This window comes from Amia ocellicauda, chromosome 6, assembly GCF_036373705.1.
Source record: "Amia ocellicauda isolate fAmiCal2 chromosome 6, fAmiCal2.hap1, whole genome shotgun sequence".
Classification (NCBI taxonomy): Eukaryota; Metazoa; Chordata; class Actinopteri; order Amiiformes; family Amiidae; genus Amia; species Amia ocellicauda.
In genome coordinates this window covers 50,630,829-50,638,272 of record NC_089855.1, presented here as the reverse complement: position 1 = coordinate 50,638,272, position 7,444 = coordinate 50,630,829, and the positions used below count along the sequence as shown (strand labels likewise).

The 7,444-nt window shown below is 45.1% G+C and overlaps 2 non-coding genes across 2 annotated transcripts; one reads left to right on the top strand and one right to left on the bottom strand.

Moving 5' to 3' along the window:
• Positions 1-6,360: 6,360 nt before the first annotated feature.
• trnae-cuc (transfer RNA glutamic acid (anticodon CUC)) lies at positions 6,361-6,432 on the bottom strand. The gene has a single exon. It is a non-coding gene; the product is annotated as a tRNA-Glu (tRNA).
• Positions 6,433-6,567: 135 nt separating this feature from the next.
• On the top strand, positions 6,568-6,639 carry trnaq-cug (transfer RNA glutamine (anticodon CUG)). The gene has a single exon. It is a non-coding gene; the product is annotated as a tRNA-Gln (tRNA).
• The last annotated feature ends 805 nt before the right edge of the window (positions 6,640-7,444 follow it).

Below are 7,444 nucleotides of genomic sequence, written 5' to 3'. Positions count from 1 at the left end.
CTGATCAAAGGTTCACACATGTTTGATTTGTTGAAGAGTGTCACTAGCACTAATAAGGTACCCGATAGTCGCCGACCTGTAGGCTGGAATGCTTTCCTACAGGCGATGGCCTGTCTGAACATGCCCCAATCAACAGTCCCTAACCAGGAAACGCGACAAAAAATCCGTCTGTGTAAAGAGGTGGTGACTGATCTGACGCCGATATCTCATTACTCTGACCGTGTTGAGCAACCCTCCTCAGGATCTATCCATCGTTGGGAAGCTTATTAATCTCATGTTTTTATTTGTCTCCCCTGTAAATAAGGAACCGACAAACAATTTTTTTATTTTTTATTTTTATTTTCAAATGTTGTACATTTATTTATAACATAACCCTGCTTTGTATAAGATTTGTGTTGAATAAAAACAAAACTAATGATTCAAAGGCTGTTTTCATTATTTTTTCACTTTAACACGCATGACATCTTTTAAAATCCTCACAAGAACACCCCATCTGTATACATGGCTGGCTAGGGTCGTAAGTAATTGTGTTATAAGGGGGGGTCCACAGTGTCCTGACAAACTCTGCCACTTTTTTATCATTTTGGCCTAAATCCTCACTGTACAAGGACATAATATCGGGGTATGACCTTCCTTTAGATCTATGATATAAGAAAAACACACAGTGTTGACCACAAGTGAAGGTCTGAAGACTTTGTACTTGACGACCGCTGTAAATGGTTTCTTGACAGTTGTTGAGCAGAAAGTTATTGATCTTCCGAGGGAAAGGTCTGAAATCCGGGGGGTTTCCATAGGAATCAAAAAATTCCCCACGGCGGTCCTCCCTTAGATAAATAGCCAGCCAATGTTCTCCGGGCATATTTTTAGGGTGTGTGTTGATTATGTACATTGCAGGTAAATTCTTGATCTTAAATTTAGGCAGCTGGTCGCAGGCGTAGACTCCTTGAAACACTTTCCGTGAGCCGTCCAGGGCATTCATGATGTGGTTGAGCTCTCTGGTGTTCATTTTAATAATAATCATACAGAACGTTTCTCCTCTGATTCACCTCAATAATGTTGTCAAACACAGCATACACGACCATATTTACAGTGCGTGGTAGAGGCTGCTTGAAACGCATCTCCAAACGCATATTGCCCGTCTTCATCAGTGAAAAATGTTGTCCACACTCTTCGTCAGGGGTCAGGTTGAAACCGTACAGGGTGTAACCGCTGCAGTATTCCCGGCGATCGATCAGCAGAGGTTGATCCTTGAGATGGCGACCCGTAGCCAGTACTAGACTGTAATATTCACGAACCGCGTTGCCGTTTTCAAAGTCAGGTTGAAAAGGTCTGGATGGAACCTGCACACCATCGACGTACAGTGCTATAAATTCCGCGTTATAATGTTTAAAGTTAAAGGGGTTCTTGTTGTAAACCCCGGTAAATGCATCATTATCCACGAGACCTATAATAACCTGTTTTGGGAGCTGGCCTAGAAACAGATTTTCCTGGTTCATCACCCGTGTCCCTGCGGGGATACTGTGGACTTTCATATAGACTCTTTCGATCGGGTACTTGGCGTTTGCCGTCATTAAAGCCTGCGCATGTCCTAGTTTAACCGCCGGGGAGACGGATACTTTTTTCACAAACAGCGAGGCCGATAATATGGTCAGTTTATATTTTTCAGTATCAGGGGTCATCAGACAAAAAGCACTTTTACTAAGGATCATTTTAATTTTAATGTCTACCCCGTTGAGCATGAGTTTTTCTTGGAAAAATATGTCTGCATGAATATGTCCCATTAGCTCAAAGGTCCTCCCTTCTGTTGAAAAGGCCGTTCTTTTTTGCAAACCCTTATTGAGTCCCTCTGGATCCTGGTCGTCCATAGCTTCCGGGGTGTCTTTGAAGAAAAGGCCGGGGCTGAACTGTTTGCTTAGGGTCTCCTCACTATAATTAAGGATACACTCCATCATGGCCCTATAGGGGTAAGTATTGCTGCTTTGACTAATGAGCCGATCTCCCAGGGTCACATCCACCTGTGAAAACATGGTCAAAGTGGGTCTTTGAGACTGGTACGTAGTGTGGCTTGTCATAAGTAATTGTGACCATGTCATTGCTTTTACCTTTAATAAGTACATTTCTCAAAAGGGGGACATAGCTATCCCCGACCCTCTGGTGTGTTATGATATCCGTATACACATAAAGAGTGTAAAAGCCGCCACTGATGTCAGCCGGGAAGGGTGCCACCACTTCTGAGAACCTGCTCTCTGTGTCAGAATAGAACCCTAATATACGCCCCAGTTGTCCTTTGGTTTGAATGCTAATACCAGGTTTTGACACCTTGTACACTCTGTTTTTAATAGGGTTGTAATATAGCTTGATGTTGGGGGTGCCTTCTGAGAACTGTTTATGCATCTCATCTAATATTGTATCCACATTGTCATAATAACCTCCTTGCATCGTGAATGTCCATTGACTCTTTTTAACATCGTCAAAAATGGCGAAGGTGGCATCCTTATCTTGTAAAACAGCCCAAGTGTAAGGATACTGTATTTCCGCCAACCCCACTTCCCACGACCCCCTTAGATCTATAGATTTTCCAAATTGTACCGTGTAACTGGATATTTCATTTTTAGGGTATATATCGAGAGAGGCGTTACTGGGTAGAGTCACGTAGAAGCCTCCTGATTCCATCTTGAGTATCGAAAGTAATGACCCCATCACACCAGCGGGCATGTTGTTATAAGGCTTGAATATCACAAACCTGTTGTTCCGGGACCCAACTATTGAACTTTTCAGGCCATCCAAGCCATTTCACCGACACATATTTTTTCCGGTTCTGGGTTTTCTCAGCTAATATCTTTTCAACTCTGTATACAATGTCTTTACCCACAATAATTTTTTGTAACTCGGCTTCGTAAAACGTTCCTTCTATATCCTCCCCGTCATAGTCTTTTAACCGGTACACGGGGGGGTCTCTAGCCACCTGTTCGGTAACTGTAAAATATTCGTCAGAAAATGTTTGTTCATAACCTTTGGCAAAAGTACTCCTTAGCTTTGAAACGCGAACCACATCACCGATGTTGAACTTATAAGTAGTTTTCCCCTTCTTAATAAATGGGCCGTATAATTTTTTATAGACCTTAAAAGAATTACTTTGATCAACATCTATAGGCTTCATTTTAATACTGGCGTGATACCCTTGGTTGTAAGCATCGATAAAATCCTGAACTTTATCAAAATACTTGAACGTGTTGACCGCTGTAAAATATCTCCACATTTTGGTCTTTATGGTGCGGTTAAACCTCTCCACCACCGATGCCTTAAGCTCATTACCGGTGGTGAAATGATGTATTTTGTGTCTCTTCAGTAGATTCTGAAATTCTCTGTTGAGAAACTCTTTTCCTTTATCAGTCTGCAGTTTTTTAGGACATCGTCCCTGGGACAATATATCCTCAAAGGCCCTTGTCACCGCCCGACCTGTTTTATTATGTAGAATGCGAGCCCAGGCATATTTTGATAACACATCGATACACATCAACATAAATTTGTGACCATTGTTATGTTTTGATAAATTTGACATATCGACTAGATCCATTTGCCATTGTGAGTCTATGTCAGTTGCATATACACGGTTTCTTTTAAAGTTAATCCTGAGAGGTTTATGTAAGGTATAGGCGTCTTGTTCCCGTAACCATTCTGAAACAACCACATCATTAACCTTCACGCCGGCCTCAGCGAGTCCTATTTGAAAACCCTTCTTACCCGCCAAACCCCCAATCTTGGCTGGGTTGTAGTATAGTTCATGCATTTGGGGAGCTTGCCGAGTCATTCTGCCAAATAAACACACAGACCCACACTATGCGCAAAGTTTTTATACAAGGTTTTTTATTCAACTTCAGGAGAGCAGATACCCCTTTTTAGACATTTGAGAAAAGTATAACATACACAACAATTTTTTCTACGGTCCAGACAAAAAGAAATCAGATGATTGGTTACTTGATCTATATCAACAAATACCTGTTTCTTTATCTTGTAGGCACACACCTCAGTTACATATGTAAATAAAACAACAATATGACCTATTTTAAAAGTAAACAGAGGGGTATTAAACATGCTCAGTAAAAGGTCATACAGATGTTGATGAAATGGCCTAATATCATTCTTGGCCCCCTTGAGCGCTTCATCCCAGTGTTCGTACCCCCCGGTCTTTGTTACAGCAACCATTAACTTTTCCAGGTTTGAAAGTTGATCCTCATCGATGGTTAAATCTGTAGAGAAAAGGCTCGCGTTGGCTACTTTTCTGTCAAGCACATGGTGTAATAGCGCTCTCAGGTTAGCTGCAGAGTGTTGATGACAGAACCAGTTGCAGCAGCAGTCCAGAACATTCCCCATGTTCAAAGTCCCTTAGTTCAGGTCAGAGTCTGAATCAGTGGCGTAGATGTCGAATTCTTCGTCGCTGCCCCCAGCTTTAACTTCTTTACGGAAGAAATAAGCTTTTAGCTTGCCAGCGGTTTTTCTACTTGGCTCATCCAGGTCATTGAGCAGCTGCCCAAGTTTCTCTATTATAAACGGCTCCTTTTTCAGCTCCAGCAAAATCTCATCTATGATTTTCTGGACTTGTCCAGCAGTGACATGTATGTGGGAGTAAGACAGAGCCTTGATTAGTGCCGGTTTCAGCCACGGTTTGTTCAGTCTTCTGTAAAACACGTTGAAATAGAACAGGAAATAGTAACGGTCTGGTTCAAACAAACAACTGTGTCTCAACTGACTGGGGTGATTCACTTCACACCCCCGACAGACTTCTTTCAGAGCTCGGTCGATGAGAGCACTCAGAATATACACCAGGGTGCTTTTAACCACTCTGCTTACTTGGACACCTACCCCGGGCATAAATCCTGCGTCTTCATCACGCCCCCGAGACCGTCCGATGCTCATTGGGTCGCCTGGTGGTTTGTGGGGTGTTTCTACATCCATTGGACTGACCCCCTCCTGAGACGCACAGACGGTAGACAGTTCGGCAAAATCGAGGCCCTCCATGAGCTCCAGAGGCTGGGGATCCCCGAGACTCATTTGGACATCCATCGCTCCGCATGTTGTTTCGTCCTGAGGGACCGGGGTCTGAGGTCTTGGAGGGTAACCGCAGTCAGAGGGTTCCGGAGTGTATACAAAATCTGGGGAATAGAACCAGGGGTGATCCCGGGTTTGAAGAGGCCTGTAGAGCCTGTCGACGTCCGCAGCTTTCGGGTAAGACATTCTCTTTAATTTTAAACCATGAATGAATTGTTGCGCCTTTTATCCTATCTCTTCACTACGTCACGACACACCGCCCTCTTAGAAGAGAGTAGACCCTGAGCCGTCAGACCCCCCTCCAACCCCCCACAGGTCGTCTGTTTTATCATCGTCGTCGTCATTCAAGGGCGATATATAATCCATAATCCAGCATATTCTCCTTCTAACAGAATCCAGTTGTGAACATTTGGTCAAGATGTCAAAACCATCATTTATACAGTTTATGACCTCTTTCAAGAACGGCCAGTCCACGGCGTCAAACATAATTTCAGTAACCTGTTTTTCTGGATCCTCCACAACCCCTTCAATAGGGTTTGTAATCAGGGTACTGCTAAACAAAACCTTACGATCAGTAGTTAGAGATAGACTCTTCACCACTGTACCGTAGTTCTGCAAGCTTTCCCATTCACACCTTTCAAAACTCTGAGTCGGAGACTCCGTTTCGCCTTCTCTTGGACCCTCTTGCAAGCCTTCTAGAGTCTTATCCACAAGCCCCAGGTCTCTCCATGCCATCACCTTCAACCAGTCCTCAAAAGAGTATTCAATCACCGTCTCAAAAGGTTCCAACGTACCCTCCTTCTCTCCCAAAGCAAAAAGCTCCACTCCAACATAGCTGGGATCCCTTTTAAAGCGGTAACCCTGTCGACCCCCCCAGAACAACACCCAGGAGCGTTCAATCTTCAAATTGGTGAGTACAGGAACCCTTGCCCGGGATTGTTTCTTGCGGGGTTTCATGTTGATGTCGCTGGACATGTTGAAGAAGCGGGATGTTTCAGATGCTGAGAATTAAAGAGGTATTGCCTAAAAGCAGCGCGGGGTCTTAAAGAGAGAGGAGAGTTTCGGGGCGTTGCCTTCAGGGGGGGGGGGGGGGGTCTTTATGGGTGGCCTTGTTGTTCAGGGTTTTAGGGGTGTACACTTTCTGACGGATATGACGTAGGAATAATTAAGGAAATAACTCTAAAATCACGCCCCCCAATTATGACGTAGGAATATTAATAAGCTTAGGGCATACGTCATAACAAAATAGGCCGTGCCCAAGAAACCCTACTATCTACTCACAGGTCCTAGGGGAAGAGCAACAGATCCACCTTCCCTGACCGGGAATCGAACCCGGGCCGCGGCGGTGAGAGCGCCGAATCCTGACCACTAGACCACCAGGGAAGGCTCCGGAAGTGACCTGCCACACGCAGCACTCTGGGCGCAACTTGGCTCACTCTGTACTTGGCCGTGCGACAGAGCGAGACGTGTGCGTAGAGCAGAAACCTTCGTCACGGGCAGGAGGTGGGCAGCCGGCTTGGTTCCATGGTGTAATGGTTAGCACTCTGGACTCTGAATCCAGCGATCTGAGTTCAAGTCTCGGTGGGACCTGGGGCCCTTGGCAGGGGCAGCGGCGGTGAAGCGGTGGTCTCCCTGCGTGAGGGCTTGTGTCTGCTAATAAGGCCTGTTTATGTTCCCTCTTGGGAGGCTTGGAGACGAATTGGCGAAAACTCCGGGTCGGCCTGGTGCGTTCACCTTCCTGGTGGTGACCGTGTGGCTTAATGGAGAAGAAGGTGCCTGTGTTGACAGATTACAGATAGATTATTTCCCTTCTTGGAAATCATCGTTAAAGGAACTTTGTAAACCAGCTAGCTTGGAAGCAACCACGTCAGGGCATTCTTTCAGTGAGACCTCGGTTTTTTACAAGCACGAGTGAAGCTTTAAAAGAAAATGACATAGAATGTTTGCGGCCGTTCATCCAATCAAAAGGTGCAAGCCCGAGTCCGATTGCGTTCTGTCTTCCCTGGGGGCGGGGGGGATTGTGTTTTGTGAGATCCGGGGGAGAGGTGAGGTGGCTTTCTTTGGTGTATGCCAGAGGTCCGGTGAGAGGTTGTCTTTTACAACTGTCCCTCAGTCAATACCAAAAACAGTCCCTGCCAATCTGGGAAAGCCATTCAGTCCACAAACAGAGTTTTGACAAACATCCTGCGGGCTTTTTCTCCACCGTTTGATCCTTTTATCGTTGACAGGAATTTCTACAGGGTACGTCCCGAACAGGTGCCTCAATGGCTGTTTGCTAGCTCGATAAATCTAACTTGCTCGGTCTGCATACTATCTTTAATCTAAAACATCATACAGTCTCTTCGGTCTGACTTCGGATCGGAAGATTGAGGGTTGGAGTGCCTTTGCGGTCGTT